The sequence below is a fragment of the Phalangium opilio genome, unplaced genomic scaffold (assembly GCF_054372755.1).
Source record: "Phalangium opilio isolate 3A_F unplaced genomic scaffold, DU_Popi_V2 ptg000038l_1, whole genome shotgun sequence".
In the NCBI taxonomy this organism is placed as follows: Eukaryota; Metazoa; Arthropoda; class Arachnida; order Opiliones; family Phalangiidae; genus Phalangium; species Phalangium opilio.
The window spans coordinates 5,553,134-5,580,623 of NW_028324161.1; the positions used below are offsets into that span (position 1 = coordinate 5,553,134).

Below are 27,490 nucleotides of genomic sequence, written 5' to 3' on the forward strand. Positions count from 1 at the left end.
AAGCCATTGACAGCGCCTCACCAGGCGTCGCTTTACGAGAGTCTATGACGTTTCACCTACGTCACTTCATGACAAGCTCTCAGTATCCAGTTGGAACATATGAACTTATATTTTACTTGAGCAACATTTCATCCAAACCCTGGTGTTACGGGTAATCATTCTAGTACTGTTAATGTTAGCGCTAGAGATCGGCATTTCCTATCCATTATCTACAAATTGGTGGATAACCGATTATTTATAAATAAAGTTGTGGATGTAGTACGATATTTAACATGTAAGTTCTGTGGATAATCTTCGAGTATGGATAAAAATAAAATAACGTGGATAATGGATAGATAATGCCGAGCTCTAATTATATAATATCATAAGTTTAAAAGATATGTTTCATAAGTAGCACACTTATTATTGCTGGAGAACTACTAAGAGCTAGTTCGAGAACGACTCGAGAAGAGCAAGAAGGGATATCTAGTTTACTAGGGAGAAGGTAAAAAATGCCTAAGTATTCGCGCGCCATAGTCCCCCTTTCAAATTACAAGGGGGGACGTAAAAGGTGGCCGGGCTATTTCGCTTCTCCTCAGTCGTCAATAATAATCGTCATTCGCGTCGCGCTGACGTGAGCTTTCAAGAACCAATGAGATGCTGGTTGCAATTTAGAGGCGGGGATTAACTCCAGACCTATGTTTGGACTGAGGATAAAGCTAAAAATGTGGCGAATTTATACTTTCTCCCTAGTAAACTAGATATCGCTTCTTGAGAATAGACTACACTTGGTTTTGCAGTCCATTTTCCTATTTAGTCTGTACTTAGCCTTTGACAGCACCTCACCAGTCGTCGCTTTATGAGAATCTGAGACGTTTCAATTACGTCACTTCATGACAAATCTCAGTAACCAGTGACAAACTTATGGAACATATCTTATGAACTCATGATTACACAGTATGTATAAATATGTGAATGAAATTTAATAATATAAAGGAGCACTAGACCTAAAATTACTAGATCTTGGATATCATGATGATATCAGAAGGGGATAATAGAAGAAGGATGACACTCTGTATCCTCTGAATACTTCAGTTATGTAACGTCATTCTTCCCAGGTTCACCCTTTAAGTTTGCTTTCCCGCTCATCAAACTACGAATGGGCATCGCACCGTAAGGTGAATTCTATAATTGTTTGGCATTAAATCCCCAGCAATCATCCCACAAACCTCGTCTTGACGAGGGAGAAAAAATTACAAGCGCGTCTTGCCAAATATTTAATGATGAGGAAACTATTTATTGTGTATGTGATTAGGTTTAGTAACCTTGCTCTAAATGTTCCGATTTTGGGAAGAATGACGTTACACTTACCCCGCTTTGTGGTACACTTCTCTCGAAGAGAAGTATTATATTCTTCTGATGATATGTAAAAAATGAATCTTGAATTCCTCAAGTATAAGTTACGATGGTAAATCTATTTAATTATATATATTATAAATTTATTCAATTTTAAACCATTTAGATTTATGTCCCTTAAAAAAACAAACCTATAAGCTACCATGGGAAATGTATTTAATTATAATATAAATGTACTTACTTAGCGAAAACCAAACACAAAATAACCTAATCTAGCCTAAGCTTCCATTGTAAATATTTTATATTCTCTCTTAGATTTTAGAAGGCCAGTACGAATAGTAAATCTCCTATTCAAAATCCGAATCGAGTACTCCTTCAAATTCATATAACTCATTTTCAAAAAATCTGATTCGAGTAGTCTTTTCTTCCAAACCAGCATTTCAAAATTCGACTATTCGGTTTTAGATGACGATTATTCGTTTCAAGACGATGAATCGTTTTCAAAATACCCGTAGCAGTACTAGTTGTTTGAAAACGAATGCTAGAAAATTCGATTACTCGGTTTTAGTAGACGAATATTAGTTTCAAAACGATTAATCGTGTTTTAAATAGACTTAGCAGTCTAAAAATATTGAGGTTCTTGCTTAGAATTTATTTTATATAGTTTATCGAATTCCACGCCAAGACAGGGTATGCCTTAGAGAAAAATAAAACACCACAAACTGCGCTATTCCGTTGTAAATCCAAAGAACAAAAAATAATAAAAAAAACACGGCCACGTGACCTTAGTTCGTCCTATTTCTAATCGAATGCTTATTTTCTATTCGAACTTATCCCTTGGAAACGATTACTCTGTTTAGGAAACTGTTCGAATAATCGTTTTGTGGTTCGAATATTCGTTTTCCTCCAATGGAAAATTCAATTCCCACTTTTATGAGCTAGTCATTGAGTCGGTAGGAACTGTCCTTTGAGTGTGAAAAAAATCGCTTATGAAGGATTAGTTCCAAATTAGGGTTCGTAAAGTGCGGCGCTTGGAGTCAATTGAGGGGACAAAAAATATAAATAATCACGATAATAATATGACCAAAGCAGAACAAGTTTAAGATCCATTCAGCGTGTTTCATAATCGTGATTATTTACATTTTTGGCCACTTCAACTGCTATACTTTAAATAGACTTCTCTCCTCATCCTGGAATTAACCGCAATAAATAACAAAAAAATCCCTAGTAGCAAGCAAGAGAGAGATGATATTAAATCCAAACTTATTTATTATTTCCGGTGATCATTATTTTATTTCTCTAGGACAGTACCTTCAAACAATAATAACTATATTATTATTTCATTGATGAAACAAGACGCAAGTGCCGGTACTTTCCTTTTAAGGCATCATTGCTCGGTCTACCGATAAATTTAAACTATTGTTTCTTAACTTTGGGATTATTTGGGAAGTAAAATAAAACAAGATGGCCCAAGGGCTGGGCCATAATAGTAGCCATATCGTTATCTACTTAATTAGCACATACATAAAAGAAATGTAAAGACCAAAAGACACAAATTCAGAAGTATCCGACCCCTCAAATAAATAGGGCCCTCACTCATTCCCGACCTTTTAGAGATAAATTAAAGGAAGAAAACTCGATATTTCTAGCAAGCCCTCATTGTACGGTGGTAAAGTGTCTTACTGCAGCGCGAGCGACCCGGGTTCGAATCCAGGATGAGACCAACTTACCAAGAAAAAATTTAATTAAACTAAAATCTCTATAACCGAGCTCAGTTACCCCTATGGGTGGGTTGAGGTACTATCGAGTTCCTTTTAAGCTAAAATCTAACGATAACGAATGCGACAAACCCGGCCACAACTACGGCTCGGGTCAAACTAAGAGCCTCATCGTATACTACGATGTGGCTAAAAATATATAATTCTGGGTTTCTACAACTCGGTAATGCGCATTTACAAAATTACAACTCATAGTTATTTAAGAATAAGAAATAATACATTTAAATCCAAAGTACAACCCATATTCCCACGATGATAAATTTAATAATGTTAAACGTAATAAACATTCACCTTTATTGTTTCGGAATAAACAATGTGTAACATGGGGGAAAATAGATTTCAAAATCTATATAATAACAGGAATATTCACCTTTTTAAGTTTTTACTAAAATTTTGACTAAAAATGTCTGTAGTAACACCAATGTTCTAAAAACGAAGCCTTTAAATTTCGCGACAAAGAGTAGATTTTCCCGCCATCTACGTGCTGCTGTTGAATGTAATTTCAAGCATGTCAATGGGCGGAGCTTTACATTTCCCCACTCGGTCTATATTCCACTCTGGGACAGAAGATAAGGTCAAAAAACATACCTCCTTCCGTATATTTTATTCGGTTCCTTCGAAAGTTGGAATGTTCCCCAAAAGTCGGGCTTATCGAATTCATTGAACGCAGGGCCGGATTAACCACTAGGCAAGTTAGGCAATTGCCTAAGGCCCGGATATCAGAGGGGCCCGTAATCACCTAGTTTTAAAAAATTGATACAATGAAAAACCAAAAAATATATTCCCCCCCCCCTCTCTCTCTCTCTCTCGAAACATAACGTCACTGACACCATGGAAAAGCCAGGTGAGACTTAAATGTAACGGCAGCCTAATGTTGAAAAACCCGTTACTCAAAAACATTATGGCCACTTATAAACATATTATATAAAAAAGGACTTGGTTTGCCCAAGCCTAAAAAACAAAACAATAAGAGTTTATTCCAGTTGACTGAAGCGCGGATATTTTATTTTTCATTATAATTTTAAAGACAATCCGTATTTTACTACTCTTTAGAATTTAATTCAATCTCCTGATTTTACTGGTAATGGATTTATTTCCTATAAATTAATTGAAATAAAAATTACTTATCTCAGATTTTTCATGATAAAATTTTACGAAAATGGAATTGTTGTTGAAAAATCTGAGATAAGTAATTTTTTATATCAATTAATTTATAGGAAATAAATCCATTACCAGTAAAATCAGGAGATTGAATTAAATTCTAAAGAGTAGTAAAGTACGGATTCTCTTTAAAATTATAATGAAAATAAAATATCCGCGCTTCAGTCAACTGGAATAAACTCTTATGGTTTTGTTTTTTAGGCTTGGGCAAACCAAGTCCTTTTTTATATAATATCTGTTCCTTCAGACTGCATTTGTATTAATCTATTATAAAACAATTTCTTGCCTGAAATGCGAAATTTTTCACTTTAAGGACGAGGTTAAAAATGGTTCTACATTTCTACTAATTCTTATAAGATATGGCTCACAATTCGTTTTAGAACCCGAGCTTTATAGTCAACCTCAAATCCAACACCCTGCCACGATTTTTAAACTATCAAAGCCGTATCTTTTACAGTACACTTTACGATTGCAATTATCCATGACATTGCGTTCACTGCCCTTGTACGTTTACAGTGAGTGGCACCGTGGCCAGTTATTTTAATTAAAATACCTAGGCCACAGGTCCAGTTTTAGAAAAATCCTTATTTCCAACACTGATCCATCTATCCTTCAAGCTTTTACAATCACCCATTGCATAGACTCACTCAATAGTCTACCTAAGCATGGATTTATAATAGAAGCTTACGCTTCCTTGATTTTTCACTCACCTTAAAACGCGCACAACATTTATTCCTCGTCTGAAATAGTACCAGCCTGGCACGCGCGTTTGTGACGTAGAATTTGAGGCAAATTCAGAGGGGGGTTGAAGTTTTTCACATGATCGTGTTCTAATTTTTAATAGCGCGCGAAAATATTTTTAGAAAAGCGCGCGCGAAATTATTTTTAGAAAAGCGCGCGCGAAATTATTTTTAGAAAAGCGCGCGCGAAATTATTTTTAGAAAAGCGCGCGCGCACGCGCGCCGAAAGAAAAAAGTTTGCCTCAATTTCTACGTCATCAGCGCGAATTTTTATGACATAAATGTGTTTAAAATCAAAATGCCTTACTGAAGGCTACAGTGAAATATCCATGAAGCGTAAGCTTCTATTATAAATCCATGGCCTAAGTAAGCCAACTTAAGCCTTCGTCGAAACTAACATCTAAAATATAAATTAAAAAGGTATCTTAAGTATAGAATTTCAACCGAGACACATAATTAAACGAAAATTAGACCCGACAGAGAAATTTTTAATAAATATAGTGTTATATTTATTGAAAAATATCAAGTTAAAATTTCAAGGCGGTGAAATGGCAAATTAGCGTCGTCTACTTTAGAGTAATGAACAATTAGCGTCGTATGCTGTAGAATAATCTTTTGAGGTACTTGCATTTTTAATTAAATTAACATACTTAGACTTAATTAATTTTGATGAAACTTGAAAAAGGCACACCTTGAATAGTTACTTGTTAATTTGAAAGTATTCCGAAACGTAACTTCGCTTTAGTTTTTAAATGATTCGATGTACAGGAGCACCAAAAACCCCATGTTATTCCTATGGGAAAATCGGCGAAAATCTGTGAATTTTCATTTAACATTACGGGAGGGTGTGGGATCTTATCTAGAAGGGCCTACCTATATCGAGGGGGCCTTTGACAAGGTCTCTAGCTCGGTTATTACTGAAGCTGTTGAGAGATTTGGCATCAGCGCCACTCTTGGCCGCTGGATCAAGTCCATGCTTACCGACCGCGAGGTGTCGGCGTCCCTCCTTGGGGACTCTCTAGGGGTGACTACCTGCAGGGCTGCCCTCAGGGTGGAGTGCTCTCCCCCCCTGTTGTGGTGCCTGGTGGTGGACGAACTCCTGGGGAGGCTCGGGGGTGCTGGGGGCTGTTGCTGCTTCGGGTATGCGGACGATGTAGCGATAGTCTTTACCGGGAAGTTCCCGGATACTGTCACCGCGCTTATGAGATCTGCTCTCTCTAGCGTGGAGCAATGGTGTCAGGCGGTTAACCTCACCGTTAATCCTGATAAAACTGTCCTTGTTCCTTTTACGAGGAAGAATACTAAGGATCTGTTCAATGATATCTCTTTCTTTGGCCAGGTCCTGACAAAGTCCTCCGAGGTGAAATACCTGGGGGTGACTTTTGATTGTAGACTCACATGGAAGCCGCATCTTGATCGGTGTATTAAGAAGGCCAAGATGCTCTTCTGGAGGACCAGGAGCTCTGTCGGCCAGACTTGGGGCCTCAACCCCAAGGCTGTACACTGGCTCTATACTGGGATCATCAGACCCATACTATCTTACGGGGCACTTGTCTGGTGGACAAGGGTCCGGCTTAAGACGGTGCAGACTGCCCTGCGCAAGCTTCAAAGGCTTGCCTGCATTGGTGTTACGGGGGCCATGAGATCGACCCCAACTGCTTCCCTGGAGGTGCTCCTTGACATGCTTCCTCTTCATCTCTTCATTGAGGAGGAGGCTGTCATGGGAGCCTACAGGCTCAACATTAGTGGCTGCTGGGTTCCAAGACTTTGGGATTACAGCCATACGAAGCTCTTTCGGGAGTACGCCGCACTCGAGCCGTCGCTTACGATGTGCTCTGACAAAACCGTTACCAGTTTTGATTTCACTAAGCCATTCAGCATCCACTTCCCCAGTCGGGCAGAGTGGACTAACCTGCTGCCTCTTGGCACTGGGGGTGAAACCATTTGGTTCACCGATGGCTCCAAGACTGATTCCGGCGCTGGCGCCGGCTATTACTGTCAAACCACAAAGGTCGGCTTTTCTGCTTGCCTGGGCACCTTCGCTAGTGTGTTCCAGGCTGAAATTGCCGCGATCTGTTATTGCGCAGATTACTGTATTAACAAAGGGTATACCGGACGGACTGTGAGAATTTATTCTGACAGTCAGGCTGCCCTGAACGCTCTGAACCAGTGTCAGATTACTTCTCAACTGGTGCGTAGCTGCCTCGACCTGCTAGCGCGACTGGCATCCTGCAACAGGGTTCTGCTGTACTGGGTGCCAGGGCATAGCGGATATTATGGCAATGAGCAAGCCGATAGATTTGCGAAAAGGGGTGCGGAGGCCAAGCTCTTGGGGCCGGAGCCGGCCGTCCCCATCCCCTACAGGCACGTCAAACGGTGTCTGCATGACAGGTTGACTGTCATACATAACCAGCTCTGGCACAGCATGGGGGGCCAGAGACAGACAAAGCTGTTTGTCGATGGTCCCTGCAGGTCTCGTGCTAGGGACCTAATTTCGCTCGGCAGATGGGATATTAGGCTGGCCACCGGTCTTTTGACCGGGCATTGTCGGCTTAATAGGCACCTCCATGTGATGGGTTTTGCCGACGACCCTCTCTGTAGGTCGTGTCAGGAGAAGGAAGAAACATCCGCTCACGTACTTTGCGAGTGCGACTACTTCGCCTCGCTTAGATTAGAATATTTTGATTCACACACCCTGGAACCCTCGAGGGTCTCCTCTCTCACGGTGGAGCGAATTCTTCGCTACGCTGCAGCTACAGGCCTATTCAAGGCCTGATTACGAGGATGCACAATATGCCTTTGGCATCGGTGCTAGGGCGCGTACCCTCCTCAACAACAATAATAATAATAGCATCAAAAACAAATTTTGGGGGAGGAAATATTTCGGCATCGGCGTCGGGAAGATTTCGCGTCGGTTCTGGCGATCTTATAGAGTACTCGCGCACTAGGTAAAAGCGCTGGTACCGAATGCATGTGAACGTGAATGCGCGCGCATCCGTTTATTTACATCCCTAAACTTTTCGTGTATCGATCATGTTTCAGATTTCTTTTTCTTTTAATTTTTTTTTGTAGCATATTTTTTTTAATTAATCAGTGTTTATACATTATATGATAGTTTTTAATTTATGATAGTGGAAATTGGTTGAACTACCACTTATTCAGGTAAAAAATAAACGTTATTTATATAATTTTAGTTTATCACGTAATGTTATTTTTTAGGCCTTTCCCTCATTTTCTAAAATTATACAGTGTGGAAGAGATCAGAGCAACACCTACCTTTGTGGAAAACCCCCAAAACCCCTGACGGACTTCTTCACTGCAGTACATTTTCGAGCTCGTATACAGGGTGTGATATGTGTCATTGTATGCAAATGAGAACGTGCAACAATTATCATAGTGAATATCGTTTAATGATACGTACTTTGAAACGTTAAAGACCTACGATTAAGCTTAGGAACTAAGGCATCACACTAAAAATTAAAGGGCTGTTTGGTAAACCCATCAGCGTAAATGTTCGATGTGCCTACCGTCGTGGTGTAGGCACTCTTCAAGACGATTGTCCATGCCTTGTATTACGTTTTCTAGCATTTGAGGAGTGATTCGTTCAATTGCGCTTCGAATTCTGGCCGTCAAGTCGTCTACATTTAAAGGTTCTGTTGCAAACACCTTCCCCTTAACATATCCCCATAAGAAGAAATCAAGTGGGGTTAGGTCAGGGGATCTTGCTGGCCACGGAATTGGTCCACCTCTACCGATCCAACGGTTTGGAAAGTGCTCAGTTAGCCATTGGCGAACATTGACCGCCCAATGTGGTGGCGCAACATCGTGCTGGAACCACAGGTCCCGCATCACTGCTAATGGTAATGCGTCTATCGCAAAACTAAACTCGTGGCTTTGGCCTACTTAGATAAGGAATCCATACGAGGTGACGAAGGTCAAAATTTTCAGCGGCACTGAGAATTCGGCACATTATTCAATCAAACGTACGCGTCGTTACTAGCAGCTTAGTTCGTATAAACGTTGTAAGTCCTGTGTCGTAGACGAATGGCAGCCTATTCCAACCGAGAAAAATTGGACATGACGTTTATTTTGGGTGAATGTCGCGGTAACGTTCAACAAGCGGCATTGCTTTATGCCGAACGCTTCCCAAACCGACGAAGGCCGGTTCGAAGAACCTTCTCGAAAATTAGAGACAGCCTACGAGATTTCGGGAGTTTTGTCGTGCAAGACCGTCAACGTAGTAGAGACCGTATAATTGGGAATCATGATAGGGAAGTCGACATTCTAGCACGTTATGAAGCCAATCCTCATACTAGTAGTAGAGCGGTCGGAGAAGAGGTTGGTCTATGCCATTCAACCGTTCTTGCCATTTTACATCGGCATCACTACCGGCCCTATCATATCCACCTCCATCAAGCCTTAACGGACGATGACTACCTAAGACGTCAAGACTTCTGTCTTACCATGCGCGAGGTAATTGAAGCTGATCCATTGCTCTTAAGAAAGGTTCTTTTTTCTGATGAGGCGACATTTCACAGGGATGGTACGGTAAACCGACATAACTTACATTACTGGACCCAACGAAATCATACTGGTTACGGCAACATTACCATCAAATTCGATGGAAGATAAATGTTTGGTGTGGCATTCTGGGGAACAGAATCATCGGACCTTTCTTCTTCGAGGACAACATTACTGGTGACAGGTATTTGCACTTCCTGCGCCACGAGTTTAGTGATGCGATAGACGCATTACCATTAGCAGTGATGCGGGACCTGTGGTTCCAGCAGGATGGTGCGCCACCACATTGGGCGGTCAATGTTCGCCAATGGCTAACTGAGCACTTTCCAAACCGTTGGATCGGTAGAGGTGGACCAATTCCGTGGCCGGCAAGATCCCCTGACCTAACCCCACTTGATTTATTCTTATGGGGATATGTTAAAGGGAAGGTGTTTGCAACAGAACCTTTAAATGTAGACGACTTGAAGGCCAGAATTCGAAGCGCAATTGAACGAATCACTCTTCAAATGCTAGAAAACGTAATACAAGGCATGGAAATCGTCTGGAAGAGTGCCTACACCACGACGGTAGGCACATCGAACATTTACGCTGATGGGTTTACCAAACAGCCCTTTAATTTGTAGTGTGATGCCTTAGTTCCTAAGCTTAATCGTAGGTCTTTAACGTTTCAAAGTGCGTATCATTAAACGATATTCACTATGATACTTGTTGCACGTTCTCATTTGCATACAATGACACATGTCACACCCTGTATACGAGCTCGAAAATGTACTGCAGTGAAGTAGTCCGTCAGGGGTTTTGGGGGTTTTCCACAAAGGTAGGTGTTGCTCTGATCTCTTCCACACTGTAGACATGATATTATGCTCTGCCATTTTTCACGAAAGAAAGCTAGGAAATAAAAGCAACTCGTTCAAAATTTCAAAAGAAAGTGAGAAAAAATCATTAAAGCGCGGTTTCATTTTTTCAAACGTGGTGCAATAGAAAAAATTCCGTAGGACCCGGCTCCAATTGGTTGAAAAAGTGAGGTATGCCTTGACGTCAGAGCGGTTGCCAAGAGGAGCGACAAAAAGTTGGGGCTAGCTGAACTCGGGACAGAACAGGTTTTTGGTCCGAGCGCCAGATCGGCGATGCGAGCATAATTTTCTACTTCTATGTGTGCGATACGAGTTGCCTATAGCAGCAACGGATTTACTAGCGGCAACCGTTGCCGATACGAGAAACAGCCTAGTGTGCGACAACCTTAAGTCCACAAATTAGAATCGTATTATCGTGGTCATCATCCCTTCGAAAAAGAAATATTCCGAATCCGAAGTTCGGCGGATGCAGCTGTTAGTGAATCGTGGCAGTGAGTAAATACCGTACGGCTGGTCAAATTGATTAGCTACGTGGATAGCCGTCAATTTTAGTCATGAGTCTTAATAGTTGTGAAACCCAATTAAAACGGAAACCCGCTTTAAGATCTAAACAGAAAGCAGCCTAATCCCTAACGGGCCTTAGTCTTGACAAGATTCTTTCCGCCTAATCCTAAACCCGAAAAAGCATTGAGCCATACTCATGATGGTGAGTCTCCTATTTCAAGCACGATATGCAGTTCAAATGATGATAACCATATTTGTAATGAAATCACGGAAATTCGCCAAGTAACCTGTACGGTAGGATTTCACTTAGCGATACCCCATCAACTAACAATTGTTTCTGACTAATTAGATTAGATTTTCCAAACGATATGTAAGCAAAAATATTTTGGAAAAGTTGTCAAACTATTGGTTTAAGTAACGATATGTAAGCAAAAATATGTTGAGTTAGGTTGACACCATTTCCAAAACACTGTTGCTTACATATCATTACTTCAAGCAATAAAAGACACTTTTCCTAAATATTTTGCTTACATTTGGTTTTTTCCACCTAGAATTTCACCTCTTTTTCAAAATATCTTTTCTTTTGTTTAAGTAGGTCTTTAATATTTCATAGTTATACTACCGTCGCGATTCAATTTGTTAAATCCCCTTCTATTTTTAATGCAATATTGATTGCAGAATGCCTTTAGTCTCATCAGTGATAAGTGCATGAAAATTAAAATTTTAATTTTTTTTAAAAAAATACTTGCGGCAGGCTAGGAATTGTTTCAGTATTTTTTATGAACTCCCCATGGTCTAATTAGTCATAAACCAGCATTATTTGATGGGGTTTCGTAAAGCGCAATCCTACCATCTGGGCTCTGTAGTCACACTTTCACAGGGGTTTAATAGAAAAACTAGGGTTCTAAATCGGTAAATTACCAAGGTATTCTTAATATTGGCCAGAAAATCGTAAAATATACTCTAATTTATGATTTGTTCGGGTAACTTACGAAAAGGTACTTACCATGGTAATTTACCACCGAATTCTCAATTTTTATGGAAAATGGTCTAAAGGCTAGCCGCGCATGCAAATAAAGTTCATTTTCTTTGGCCCTTCCGTGGCCCAACCTAAAATTTTTAGCTGGTGACGGCGCTGTGAGTACTCCCACGAAGAGCATCTTTCAACAATGGTCAAACGAAATACCCGTAAATGCACATTAAAAGAAGTACAGAAAATGAGAGTGAATAACCCTCGATGCCCTAAAAAAATTATAAACCTTAATCCTCACTTCAATAAATTTACCTACGTTATAATTGTAATATCCCGGGCCACAAGTTAGTATTTTTATTAAAATTCTTCTCTATTTGTGGGAAAATACACGTAATTTCTAATAATAAACATCTCCTTAAGACCATTCTAAATATAACGTCGGAATATACTTTCATTTGCTTTTTAAAAATTCATTCGATTTCGTTGAATTTCGAAATAAGGGAGCGCTATTGAAAGCGTGAAACCCTTATTGTCTACGGGTGACAGGAATTTTAAAGGGAGTATTAAACCTTCCATTCTAATTAAGGTAACACCATAATACTCTATCTCGCTTTAAATATGTATCGAGCAATCGTAAAACACAATTCAAAATGCTTGCGTAGATGTACATCATACGATGTGGCTAAAAACGATGATAACACACTATCTGGAAGGGAAGCTTTCAAAATAAAAGTGTTTTCGTCTCATGTGACAATCTTATGACAAATACTTAAAAAAGATCTCAAGTTAACAAGGTCACTGATGAAAAGTTCAAACCTATTTTAAACATTAATGCCCCCGATGAATCTTTCTCTGGAGGTTTCCAAGAATTGGCAGAAATGTATTGCAATGATTTAAATTTTGAAGAGCTTGAAAACGAACTGCTACAATTCAAACATTTCGTGAAGAATGAAGAAAGCAAAAACCCAGAATTCTTTCATTCCTTTATTCGTAACAACACAAGTAGAATAATCTTACACCAAGTTCCTATGTAAGATTTTTTGCCGTAGCCTCTGTGTCTGAAAGTTCTGACGTTAAGCTTTTTAAAGTTTCCAACGGAGCTCGCGTGAATGGAGAGATAAAATTTCTAAAATCTCCGCCTCGACCGAGAACGAGCTTTTGAAGCAGCGCTCCACAGCGGTGGAGAGTGAAGTAAAACAGGCGGGGCTAATTTTTTTATCTGAGTTAAGTTCAAGCATGGAGGGTTCATCCACGGTGTTTACGTTTTTTATGGCAACGGCGTATCGTGCGGAGTGCTAAGGGGGTGGAATTTTTTTAGTGAGAGCCAGTTTTCCGCGGCTGATGTTAGTTGGCGCCGAGAAAAAACGTTAGGAGAGAAAAACTTTGGGTGTTCAACCACCATTTACTCTACAGTAGATACATTCGGCCTAGCCTTGGGATATCAAGTTTTAGGAACACTCGAGATGAGACGTTCGTTAGAGAGAACCTGACACACAATACCCTCATTCCTAAGCTGGAAAGCTAGGTCCTTGGTGTTAGATTATTCACCTTGTGGTAACAATAATATTAATATTTCAACTTTTCCAAACTTGGAAATTATTTTGTGAATTTACTTGTGTTTGCCAATTAGCAATGCAATTGGCGAAAGATCCTTTTCTGCTCTAAAAAGAGTGAAAAACTAATTAGAACCATATTATCCCAAGAAAAATTAGGTTCTTTATCTTTGATATATATTGAAAAGGATTTACTAAACGACTTCATAGACTATGAAGAGATAATTGATAAATTTCTTGAGTTAGAAAGAAATTTAACTATTGAATTCAAAAAGAAAATTAAATATGCTGTTAAGTCTTTAGTCAATTAAAGATATAAAAATAGTATGTCTCTTAGATTCTCCTAAACTGTGCACTGTAAAAAATAAGCGTGCTTTTGGCATTCAAAAATGATAGCGACCTTTCAATTTTACATTCAATTTTGAACAAGGAGTGTTTTAGGCGTTCAAAACCAACCATGAGCATTCATTTTTGAACAAACTACCGTCATAGCGATCAAAACTTGACTCTAGCATTCATTTTTGAACAGCTTATTTATTACCATTCAAAAATGAATCCTATCCTATTCAATTTTGAATAACTGCCTTGCGCTAAAGAAGCGTTCAGATATGGTCGTTTTTGCGTTCTAATAGGATTGTATTAGTATATGTATTAGTATTAGTATTAGTATTAGTATTAGTATTAGTATTAAAACAAGAGCGTTTTAAGCGTTCAAATAAGAACTTTTTGACTTTCAAACGAGATTGTTTTTGACGTTCAAACGTGTGCATTATGCGCGTTCAAACGAATGCAATATGGCCATTCAAACGAATGCGATATGGGCATTCAAACGAATGCGATATGGGCATTCAAACGAATGCGATATGGGCATTAAAACGAATGCGATATGGGCATTCAAACGAATGCGATATGGGCATTCAAAAGAGAGCGATATGGGCGTACAAACGAGAGAGTTATGGGCGTTCAAATGAAAGTGTTTTTGGCTTAAAAACAACACTAAGAAAAAAAGCGTTTAATTGGTATTCAAAAGTGAACGAAATTTTGTAATCACAAAAGGTGTGCAAAAACAACTTAATTCTGCCCTAAAATTACTTGCTCTGCTGCTGTAAGTTTGTACTACAAACACAGCTTTCATTAAAAATGCAATAACTTCTCAACAATTTACTATAACTTGCTTATTTACCGTTGATTAAATATTTATTTGTCTGTATAAACATCATTATACAATAATATCAAAGTAAATCTTACGGATTATTGCCTATTTCACCTTTCCTTTATATTTACATAGGCCTTCAAATAGTTTGTTAATGTAATTTATTGCTACAATATTATAATCGGAATGAACTTGATAATGATCACTTTCGTTAAATCCAGACTTTCTTCATATAACTAAATTATTTTTTAACACAACGATTATAATTTATGTGTTTCAAATTCACCCACCCTCGAAAGATGTGCAAGCTTCAAACACATTAAATTTCTTCGTTATCAGTGCGTATATTTAATATAGTATGCCCTACCATGGGGCATTCAGCGATGAAATTTAAAATCAAATTTCTCTATTTAACTGTCAAATTTCAATGCTTCATCAAACGCTTGTCGACCATGTATTGTTAAATGGTGAATTGCTCAATTTTGAAATTAAGCAACTGAATATGAACGCTTGATCAAACTCTCCGATGTTGCTCAATAATGAATGCATAAATATACAATATTAAACGTTTAACATTGCAATTAAATTTGAGCGGTTTTGTGCTTAAATTTACACGATATACTAATCTCTTACGCACCGTTCAAATATGAATGCGTGAGAGTTTAATTTTGATTAATATTGTTCTGTTCAAATTTGAACGCAAAGAAGTTATTCAAATTTGAACGCAAAGAAGTTATTCAAATTTGAACGCAAAGAAGTTATTCAAATTTGAACGCAAAGAAGTTATTCAAATTTGAACGCAAAGAAGTTATTCAAATTTGAACGCAAAGAAGTTATTCAAATTTGAACGCAAAGAAGTTATTCAAATTTGAACGCAAAGAAGTTATTCAAATTTGAACGCAAAGAAATTATTCAAATTTGAACGTTAAAGAGTACCACCACAGTGTCGGGGCTATGCACGCCTAAGTATTCAAATATGAACCTCACTTTTTTACAGTGTGGTCTGTTGGGGGGGGGCTGGGGGCCCGGACCTAAGGCCTTGCCTAGGGCCCAAAAAATTGTTAATCCGGCCCTGATTGAACGGGCTTCTTTACACCCTTTCGACGAGTCTAAAAGGGAAAGGCGCGGGGTAAAACTCTGCCCTTCATCTCGCTTTTTAGCGCCTGCACTGTAGGCGTTTCGGATCTGAGAGTGCACAAACACGGCACTGTAGCAACTCCCTTGTATCTCTGATACTAAGGGTTGCCTACCCCTCTTTTCCCGTCGAAAGGGTGTATAGTCTTGGTCCATATTGAAGTAACGCCGCCGATACGGCGGTCGCTCATTTTCGTCGGTGAAACCTAGCACCATTTTCGGAGGTGCAATGCTGCTAGACACTTTTCCCTACCCTTGTATTTTTTGGACTGATTGTCGTTGGTTGCTATTTATTCCGTGTTTAGACGCAGAACATCCGTAAAGGTTAATTTTTGTTTATGGAATCTTTAATTGGGTTAATTTCAATACTGGAAAGTTAAGTTTAATAACTCTGGTTCTACTATCCCGATTAACACGTTATTAGGCTTCAATTGTAGATTACTTTGTAAAACATAATTCATCCCAAAAATATGTTGTCCTAAAACTAACCGAAAGTTCACAATCCAGCCCGGAAGGTAAGGCAAATCTAATTTTTGAGTACTTCGAAACGGTTTCAAGCGAAATAAATGCAAAGAGGGTTTTAAACCTAAAATATATTATTCCCATTATATTTTTACCTCTTTAAGTGACGATGACCTCACATAGAGGAATTATACTGGACGTGAATGGGGGGGGGGTGTCTGTCTGTGTGTATGTGTGTCGGTCCCCGCGTTCGCAGTTGGCAAATCGGAGCAAGCGTGTTCGCAGTAATGTTTGGCTTCTACTCGCAACGTTAGGATCAAGTAGTGCGTTGTGATCTGCTAGGGTTACGAGAAACGTCTAGCCTCCCAAGTGCAGAGCTTCAACCAAAGGTTCATGCAATTGCGGATTTCTTATCATTTATTGTGAATCAATCGCCTTACATACCATAAATTTCCCAAAATTGTTAAAGACGCATACGCTAGAATTCAAAAGTCAACAATAGCTATGTTTAAAATTATTAATTTATTATTATTTGATTAATATCAATTATATTTTCTTAATTATTTAAGAATAACCTCTTAATTGGAATCGGAGAGGTTTATTTTGGTTTACCAACTTGTATATTAGTATATTTATCAATATTTGTTAAGCTTAAGATTAATTATAGTCATCTTCTTGAGGTTGATACTCAAAATCTCCATGTTCATTTGAACAAGATACTCCCTTGCAGTGTCTACAAATTGAAGAACAGACTGGACCAGTTTTACTGCATTCACATTTCAAATCACAGACTTCCTTGCAATTACGAGAGATCATCTCCAGAAGTTCATCTGGAGCTGGTTGTAGAGTGTTAACGATTGGTTTGAGTTCAGATCCTACTTGTCTCCAACCCCATTCTCTAGCATGTAGGCTGCTTCCAAGCCACGTTCAAACTTGGTGATAGACCAATGCTGCTTTGCTGCCGCACTTGTTGGTGGAAGAGAAGCTAATCCAAAAGCTCAATTCTATAATCTTCATTTAAAGTATACACTTAAGTCAACTTCGTTTCGCACGCTTTAACTCAACTTTAGCCGAATTGACAAGGGTAGGCGAACAACGGTATATATTACAGCATTAAGTTTTATGATGGTACAAAGGCTGTTTTACCCTCTCCCGTACTATACATTAGAGCTCCGGCCAGAAAAGAAACAAAATTTGTCAGTAATGGAAACTAAATGCTTAATTCTGGAAATGTATTCTGAAAATAGAATAAATGCTTTAAATCCCCATTTTTTATATGAGGCTAATCTTCAGGGTCAAATTGTGAACTTCCGGTTAGTTGTAGGGCAAAATATCTTAAGTGATGAATTATGTGTTCGAAGGTATGCTATAAATGAAGCCTAATTACGTGTTTATCGGTTAAGTAGAACCGGAGTTATTAAACCTTTTCTCGATTTTGTCCGCCATTTTCCAATATGGCGGAAATTCCACCAGTGGGAGAGTGTGGGAGACCACACCACGTGAAAGAGTGCCCAAAAATCTATAGAATCTGAAATTTTCAGCTTTGTTTCAATTTGGTCCGGGTTAAAACCTATTTTCCCTGTACTATAAGCCAAAATGTTATATTTTTATGTCAACAAAATATATTTACGTTAATGAGGAAAATTATCAGGTTTTATTGAAAAGGCTAGAACAACGACTTTAACATTTACATGTCTAGCTCGCACTGGAGACTAGAGACTACTCTGTACATATAGTTCTGTACAACAAATGATATTTGAATATAAAGTAGGCTGTGGCGCTAGGCGCGATATTTAAACAAGAATAAAGGCGCATTTTCAATCAAGATTTTTTTGAACAAAAATTAAGCTTTTGCTTCAAAAGTAGCAGCGGAAAGCCGAAGCAAAAATTCTTGGTGTTTTCAAACAAGCTTCAAATTCAGCTTTTCGTCTTTTCAGGCTTTAAACCTTCGAGAAGCAGATATCTAAATGAGTTTGATATTTGCTTCTCATTTTGTTTATGCTTTTGCCGCTCAAACAGTTTTGAAGTGTCGTCAATCTTGATTCACCAATTAGATTAAAGCATACAGTCTCCATGGTTACAACTATCGTCTGCATCTTTTTTTTTACATTAAAGGCAGCTAGTGTTTCGGCGCGTTCAGTTTTGCTACGGGTTTAGGACTTTTTTCGAAAGGAAAATGACGTCTACACACATGAAAATGTAATTTATAAATAAGTCGCGCCCACTTGAAATTTTTTATTCATTTGAAGCTTGTATGAAAACAATACGAGTTTCAGCTTTTCCGATTAAATTTTTTTGAAGATTTTTTTATCTTCGAAAGCGCGTCAAAAGTTCCCAAAAAAGCCACAGCGAAAAGCTTGGAAAAAGTTGATTGAAAACGGGCCTTAAGACAATATTACAACATCCTTTTTTTTTGAAAACAGGACGAAAGGTTTAATATTGTTTATAGATCAAGTTTACTAGGTTTTTTAAGAATTCGTCCCGATTGCGTTTGAACTGGAGCGGTTGGCGTACTGTTGCGTGGAACATCGCGATGATGTTGGGGTGAACTTTGTACCGGCACCGGAGAAGTTTTGTCTTGAACTTGTTCGTTGTCAGAGAGCGACTTAGTTTGAGTTTGTTCTTCGACGTGTTTGGTATTTTCAATAACAGGGCGATCGTCACGCGGCGGAGTACCTGCCGTGAGCGGAATAATATGATATCGATTTCTATGCTGTAGTCCGTGTGGCGTCGAGATGATATAGGAACGCGGTTCTGGAGACTTGCCGCTAATCCGTCCTTCTGTTCGCATGTCCGCAATCCATACTTGTTCTCCTTGAGCGAGGTCGCGAAGGGTATGAACACCGTGACTGCGATCATAATAGCAAAAGCGCATAGATCAGAAAGTGAAAAACATTAAACCTTTCCAGCCTTTAGCAACGGTATTCGTGTAAAATGAGAAGCAAGGGGGACACAAATGGGTGGTTGGTGAGCCTCGTTTTCAACTTCCAATCGAATCAGAGATATATTAGGTCATCGTTAATGTCACGTGACAAGCGGAAAGTAGTTCGCGATGGTAGCGGCTCCTGGGGATAGTGGGGAATACTATTGAGAAATCGGCTGCTTAACTAGGCTTAACGGTTGTTCTTTAGCGCTCTTTCGGTTCAATCGTCGTGGAATTTTCAAGTTTCGTTAAGTTGAATTTTGATATTCTTTTTCATGCATTCTATTGCACCTTTAAGTTTTCCGTCTTTATCAATCAGGAAAAAGTCATCCTTTTCGTAGCTTTCTAAAATGTTTGCTAAATTCAAATCTGAGATTTTGACAAATGTGCCGATTCCCGATTACCTAAATGACTAGATTATATTAAGCCTTGGAATTAAACTATAGCAGACGACATGAAAATAAAGAAATAAGTGAACTATATTTTCGAGCCAACTTACGCATGTACCTTGTGTAAAACTACGCGAAAGTAACTCTCCGCCGCGGCATAAGACCAACTCTTCCCGTCGCTCTGTAAGGGGGACGGAAATCTTGAATCGACTATGGGGGAACTCATTTTTCACGTTGCTGTTTAGGCTTCTCGTTCTTCACTTTCTGGTTATCTATGCGCTTTTGATAATAGTATTTCTGTAGCTGTTTCAAAGCGGTCTCTTTATGTACTAGTTCATTTCTTGGTGGTACGTGAGGTTCTAGATTCGCAGTGTGAGAGAATGGTTGTACGTAATTGGCGACTCATGAGGAATTGAGCGGGACTATAACCATTTTTAAGCGGTGTAGTACGGTAGGCTAATAATCCAAGCTGTAAGTCATCAAATTTCTTCATGCGAGCCTTGACCACTTTCACCGCAGCCTCCACAAAACCATTACTCTGCGGGACTCTGGGACCGGAAGTGATGGTGCTGAACCGATATTGCTTGGCGAAAGCCTGGAATTCTTTAGCTTTAGCATCGAATTGTCTGCCATTGTCGGAACGTACTGTTACGGGAACGCCGGAACGTCCGTAAACAGGTTTCATGGCGCATATTTGACGTTAGGTTATCCAATTCCAGCAGCTCGAAAAATCTTGAATAATAATCCGTGATGATCAAGTACCAACGGCGTTCATGGTATAGAAGATCCATCGCAACTATTTGCCACGGGCGGGCTGGGAGGGAAGACGGTACCAGTGGTTCATGACGATTGATTGATTCTTTTGCACACGTGTTACAGGAATGGACGTGGCGCTCAACGTCGCGTGATATCTTGGGCCACCAAACTGATTGTTGGTCAGGTTCTCGATATTTGGAAATACCCAAATGTCCGTCATGAATTCGATCTAGGATCTCTCTTCGCATGCTACTTGAACATCGTTTGGACGGGCCAGGTCCAGTATAGCTTGAACCTTTGAGTCATCTGGTGAGATCCCGTTACTGGTGATTCTGTGACCCAAAAATATCAAATATGTGACAGCGAATTGACATTTTTGTAAGTTCAGTGTGACCTCGGATTAATAACCCCCTGGATTTGAAAGGAAATAAGGAGGCATACGTGAATAGGGCATCGGCATCTCTAGCGCCCCTATAGTAAAAACTTGGAAAAAAGTTAACCCAAACAAACTCAGTAAGCGCGTGACCGCGTTTGCTACTCCATGCTTTTTTAAGTCTCGGCTACTTTTTATCCGCTGTTCCCGTTTCTTATTCTCTTATCATCCCGGTACCTGGTCTGGAGATTTTGGTCACTAAATTAGGTAGGTTTTTGGTTTTTTATTTATGTAAAAATTAGATTAAACTATAAATTTGATAAATCAAATGACAGAAAAGCAATAATGGTCTTCGAAGACACAAAAAAAACCGTTTACGTTTACTAGGCCTTGCCGGTACAACCGTACAATTCAAACTGCGTCATCTGCATGGGGTGACAAAGTGCTACGTTTTGCCGTCTGAGGGCGCCACATGGCGATACTATTTGAAAACGCCCGGTTTTGCTTGCCTTTCATATCCAGGGGTTATTAATCTGAGCAATGCCGACTCAATTTATAAAGGCCCATGCATGCCTCGATTTTTTAATTTATTTTCGCTTTTTCGAATTCGCCAAAAAGTGCCGCACAGCGACTTGGCGCTCTTCGATACAGAGGATTCAAAATGTTTTCGCGCCGTTTAAGAGCCAATAAGGGAGAGGGAAACTACGGCTATGAGGTGGGGGGGACTATACGACTGTTCGGATTTCGGAAACGTTGTTTTCGACTGTTTATGAATCATGTGGAGGAAATAATTTTCGCAAAGGTTAGTAATTTTAACTAGTTTATTTTTAAGTTTCTTATATTTTGAAATATAATTAGGGACGGGGATTTAAAAAGTTTAAATGAATTATAATTGAATTTTAAAGTTTATGTTAAGTTGTTTCCAAGATCTTTACACTAAGCCTCGGCTATTAGGAATTTTATTTTCTTTTTCATCATAATGTTCATCAATGTTTTAATTAATGCCAAATGTTGCATTTAAAAAGGTTTTTAGAATGAAAATATGGCGAAATGCGTAGTACCCTCATGCACGGAACGCATTCAGTCAAGCAAAAACAACAAGAGGGATCTCAGCGAAGATCGTATTGGTACAAGTTTTTTCAATTTCCCTCGAGAACATGAAAAAAGAAAGTCTTGGATTCGAGCGATATTTGGGAAAACCTCCAATGATGATATAATTACTTATGAACAAGAAATAAACGAAAAGCAGAGAAAAATATGTAGCAGACATTTCCAAGAAGATGATTTTAGTAAATCTTGCTCGAAGGTTAGAAGACTTTTACCACACGCAATTCCAAAATTCATTACAAATGAAAATGTCGATAAGGATGAGTTGACAGTGCAGAGCCTACGTAGGCCTCGTAGAGAGCCATTATCTCCTATTCAAAATATTTCTCTTCAAAATGCACGAAGCAAATTAGTCAAAAGCCTAGAAAATGAAAGAAATGTTAAATTTGGAGGTTTAAAAAGGTTGAATTTAAGTAATGCTTTAGAAGCTCAAATGTGCAATACAAATAGAATCTCAAACCAGCCAAAACAAACACCACCTGCTAAAATGTCATCTCTTGAAGTAGTTGAAAGGGAAACGTGTAATATCTTATCTCGACAAAATTTTCCTCGAGTTAGACTAAATTTTGATGCTGTTGAAAAACAAAGCCAGCCACAAACTCCACTTATTGACAGTCCTAATGAATGTTTTATGGATCCTGATTATGATTGCAATTTAATGAGTGCTACAATTAGCTAGCTCGAAGATGAAACTCAATATTCTAGTCATTTGCAACATGTACAGCTAGAGACAGTCAATAGACCTTTTCACCGGTAGAGCGGGGGTGATAAGGGGGGGAAAATTTCGAGAGGTGAGCATGCGTAGAAAGAATGTTTGGGGGCAGTGCAGTACTTTTAACCATTCCTTTTGCCTTATTTGCTACGCATTCGAGTTTATTTTTATAAAACAGTGTTGTATTACTTGTTGTAAAAGTATTAATTGAACTTCCGAGGTGAAATTTTATCAAATTCAATTGATAGACGTAAAATTAGGGCATTTAATGAAATTCTACTCACTAAATTGGGCGCCAGGGCTTAAGGGCATTTATACACAGCCCTTTCGGCACGGCATCGGCGGACATCGCCGTCTATTCGCCGATGAAGCGATGATCCCGTACCGTCGCCAAGGCTTAGTGAGTTATAGCGGCCTACTAATATCAATGCACCGTTTCCATTAGAACTTAAACACTTTATTTCTTAACATGATTTTAATTGTACTATCTCGGTTTTAAATACTAGGCATTTTATTTTCATATTAAATTTCAAAAGGTCTCCCATACGTCCATCGTAGTTTAGTTTACACGTTTAACTAAATAGAAGCGCTATAACTCATGCCCCCAAACATTGAAACTTCTCATGCGCGGCCCTTAATGTGAATAGGTCTATAATGCCACGAAAGATGCAAGTACTCAAGCCAGCCCAGTTATAAGAAAAGTAACATTTAACACAGCGTGTAAAGTGTCAGCTAGAAAAATTGGGAAACAGAACTATAAACTGAGGCAACAAGCTGCTCGATTGCGAGAAAAGGCTCAAAACCTTGAGTCAAAGGTCAAGAGTTTGAATAAAGAAATTAAAACCAAAGAAATTTGTCAGTTAAAGAAGATTATGGCTGCTTGTTTGTCTAATGATACTCGCGCAAATTTTTTAATGGAGCAGATCTTAGCGTTGGAAAGAATAAAATTTCGTATGAAGAATCAACATTGAGGATTTGTTGTTTGATATTCAAGAAATCGGCAAATGCGTATCGTTTTATGCGAGAATTGGATGTACTTCGTCTACCTCACCAGGGTACTTTGAAAAGGTATATTGGCCATGTGACTGGTGAAGAAGGGGTGACATCGCTAGTCAAGGAGAGACTTTTGGCAGAAGCAGCAAAAATGAAAAATTAACATGAAAAATTGGGATCATTAATAACCGATGAAATGAAGATAAAATCCAAGCTAGTGTATGATAAAACGTTAGACAGATTTTTCGGTGAAACTACGCTTTCAACGCCTGAGGGGAATGGGGAAAAGCTAGCAACTCATCTGTTGTGCTTCGTTTTCCAAGGAATTACAACAAAATTCAAGCTGCCAGTGGGATACTTTTTTACGGCTAACCTTGATGCAAACCAGCTGTACAATATCATGCTGCATGTCATAAAAGCAGTTGAAGAGTGTGGATTTAAAGTTTTGCGATTGGTGGCAGACAATGCTAAAACGAACACCGCAGCCTTCAAGAAATTTGCTGGAGACCAGCTATGTCATGAGATTTCCCATCCATTTGATCCAGAGAGACCACTTTTCTTGGCATTTGATCAAAGCCACGAAATTAAAAACTTCCGCAACCAATTTCTTTCAAGGCAATTTGTGTACATGGGTAGAATCATCGACTCAAAATTTGTCAAAAAGCTTTATCAAGTTCAAAAAGGGTGCTTGGTCAAACCAGTAAGGAAAATAACCCGAAAAGTTGTTTTCCCATCTAATTTCGAGAAAATGAATGTGCTAAGGGCTATCACTATTTTCTCGCAGCCTGTAACAGCTGCGTTAAAAACTCTTCTTAAACATATGGTGGACACAGAAGATAAAGAAGATTTAGAATATACTATATATTTCATAGAAATGGTCAGAAAATGGTGGGAAATGCACGACATCTGCAACAAAACTCACGGATATCACTCCATGAATAGTTACAAATTGCCTTTCACTGATTTAAACGATGAATGACTGAATTGGCTAGTCGAAGATTTCCTTCCTTTCTTGGAGGTCATCCAGAAAAATGCTACTGTTAAAAACGAGAAACTGACTGATGAGACGTTTGAGGCAGTAAAAACTACAACTAATTCGACTGTAGGCTTGATTCGTTATCTGCTGCAAAGTGGATATCATTATGTTCTCACCCGTAATTAATCTAGTGATGCTATTGAGGAATCCTTTGCGAATTTGAGAGGGTCTTGTGGGTACAATGACACATTGGACGTAAGATCTTGTGTTTTAAGCCTTGAACACGCATTAAAAATTGGGATTCTTAAAGCTACAGCTGATTCTAACTGCAACAGGGGTGCTAACACCGAAGCTCTAGGTAAATAAAACGGATACTTTTTGTGGTATAGAAAATGAATACATTTAAAATTATTTCAGAAATCTCAGAAACGTCTCAACGAGATATACAAAAAGTTATATGAAATAATCAAACAATTACTGACACTCCTCAACAATTTAAGCCAAAATTGACTCCAGTGCTTCATAATTTGCTGAATCAACTAGGAAATGTCTCTCAAACAGGTAATTATGGGCTAAATAAATTGTCTAAAGGTGTCTGTGGAGTGCTAATGCCTGACTAAAATGCCAATTATTTTTGCCGATTTACAGATAACTGCCATATAACGGTTAAAAATCTCAGTGTGGCGCAAATAAGAGGTTATATTTTAAAAGTTGCTGAAGAAAATACCGAATGTTTCGACTGCTTGGATAAGTTAATTCACGTCTCTTCAAATTCGCCTTTGTATACACTTATAAAAGAACAGGACAATGGGGGGCTTAAATACCCGTCTAGATTTTTAATATGTTTGCTTAGTTTGGTAGTTGACTTCATACAGAAATCTTTACATCTTTTCCCTCGAAAAAATGTACTCAAATTGTACACAGAAGTATTACTACCTTATTTCAAGAAACCGCTACACTGTTCATGCAACTCTTCTCTTCCCGAAATTTTGCTCAAAAAATTTACTAAGCCACTTTTGACTAACCATGCCATTCAGACAACTGATGCAAATGAAAAGCCCAAAATATTAAATAAGAAACCATTATCTGGGAAAGTTTTAAAAGTGTAAGTGGTATGTAGACTAAAGGAGAAGAGTGTGATTTTTTTCATTGGGATCATAATACCGTTTTGTTGAAAAAAAAGCATATTGTATTGTTCCTATTTTGGTAAAGAAGTTCCTGTTTGTGAAAAAACAAATAAAAGATGATAATTGTGGTCAATAATATGATTTTATAATTTTTGTAATGATATATGTTAATTTCTAGGGTAAAAAATGTTTCTTATCATCATTTAGTCGTAATTCCTCTTAATTTTAAAAATTATGCTAGCAAAAAGTCTAGGCCTGTGCGAGTACTCGATAGGACTCGATAAGCAACTTTTGAAAGGCTCGACAAGTTTTCGAGCCTCGGAAAAAAGCTCGATAAAAGGTCGAGACCCAGGCTTAAGGCTATCGATGTTCAGTCAGTGGTCTGTGAGATACTAGATTAGGTTAAAGGTCAAGAATCAGTGGCGTAACTACAGGGGTGCAGAGCCCGCAACTGCGGGCGGGCCCAAGGCTTTTGGGGGCCCTTTCCAAATTTTGCTTATAGACTGATTGTCCCATATTTTTTAAAGTGTCCTATAATTCTCCAAATAAATAAAGTCCTATATTTTTGAGATTTCAAAGTAATTTTTTATAATCCCAGCTGTAAGACGTTTGAAACGCAGAATTAGTGATATCTCATTTGGTCATATCAAAAAATCGCGTCGCTCGCTTCGCTCGCTCAGGAATTTTTTATTTTCAATTCACACATAATTGAATTTCTGAGATGTTTTTAGGTATTTATATGATATGATAACAATTACTTTACATTCTGAGCTGCACTCCAAATAACAACATAATTTTGCATCAGACCTTGCATTTAAATATATAATCCCACTGATTAAACTGAATTATTGCACATATGTTTAATTGTAAAGAATAGTTTTGAAAATCTGTTTTCTCTGAAAACTTCTCTTCCTACCCGACCTTTTAAACAACTTGATTTGGTCATTTGGTCTCTTTTTTACTTACAGTTTGTCACTTTTTCAAGTAAATCTAAATGTATGTCTGTGTGAGTCATTCAGCATTTGTTTAGATCTAGGTGCGAGGTATACGTTCAATTGAAGAATCTTTCGTTCTCAATAAAATAAAATTATCTACACTCTAAATGGTCCAATATAATGCTATAATTTTGCGAAGAGAATCCTATTTTTAGCCACATCGTATATACGATGGCCTATTAGTTTGACATGGTGTGTAGAAGAAGAAGATGATGATGTTTCGTTTGTTATTTTTAAATAGTACTTCGTAAAACTACTTCTAGGAGGCGCTGGCTCCATAATTTATTTTGAACGATTTTTAAATGCCAGCCTGATACTATACGGCTTCCTCTACAGTCGCTTGTTGAAAGAGGGTTGCAGAGATAGTAGGAAAGAGAACGAATGTATGTAGGAGCTGTGCTTAGTGACTCGTGAGTTACAAGAGAGAGAGGAATGAGAGTGATTTAGAAGAGGTCCAAGCGGCCGAGAATTCTAGCAGCGCGCTTTGGCAACTTTTTTGTTTCTTCTTAGCTACAAGATATCGATAGTACTAATAGTTTTACCCGAAGAGTAGCGGTAGTAGTAGTATTAGTAATTAAATCAGTAACGGGCGTTGGCGATATGTGATTCACTTTGTCAAGCGGCCACTGAAAAATTATTCCCCTGACCGGTATATTAGGGGATATTTCACTAGAAGTATATTTATTGTAGTAGAGTACGTAAACGATGTGGCTAAATTATGGGCTAGACCATCTTGTTTGTCTTAAAAATGCTCCAAAGTAGTTAAAGGAATAGCGACGTGGTTTAAAAATTATCTCAAATCTAAAGAAAACCTTAATTTTTTGAGAGTTTCAACTCTTCTGATTTCAAAAAATAAGCTTGATAAATATCTAAATATGAGGGAAAACACAGAAAAAACACTTCGATAACTTGAAATTTTGGGGGGCAAAAGCACATTTGCGGAGAAGATTTTTGGCGGGTTTTTCTCCTTG

At 38.5% G+C, this 27,490-nt stretch overlaps 2 long non-coding RNA genes across 2 annotated transcripts in view; both read left to right on the forward strand.

The window, feature by feature from the left end:
• LOC149682794 (uncharacterized) overlaps window positions 1-27,490 on the forward strand; it is a 524,355-nt gene that overhangs the window by 196,827 nt on the left and 300,038 nt on the right. The gene's annotated exons all lie outside the window — the stretch shown is intronic.
• LOC149682798 (uncharacterized) lies at window positions 24,586-25,518 on the forward strand. Its single transcript, XR_016365484.1, has 3 exons — window positions 24,586-24,755; window positions 24,815-24,958; window positions 25,046-25,518. It is a non-coding gene; the product is annotated as an uncharacterized LOC149682798 (long non-coding RNA).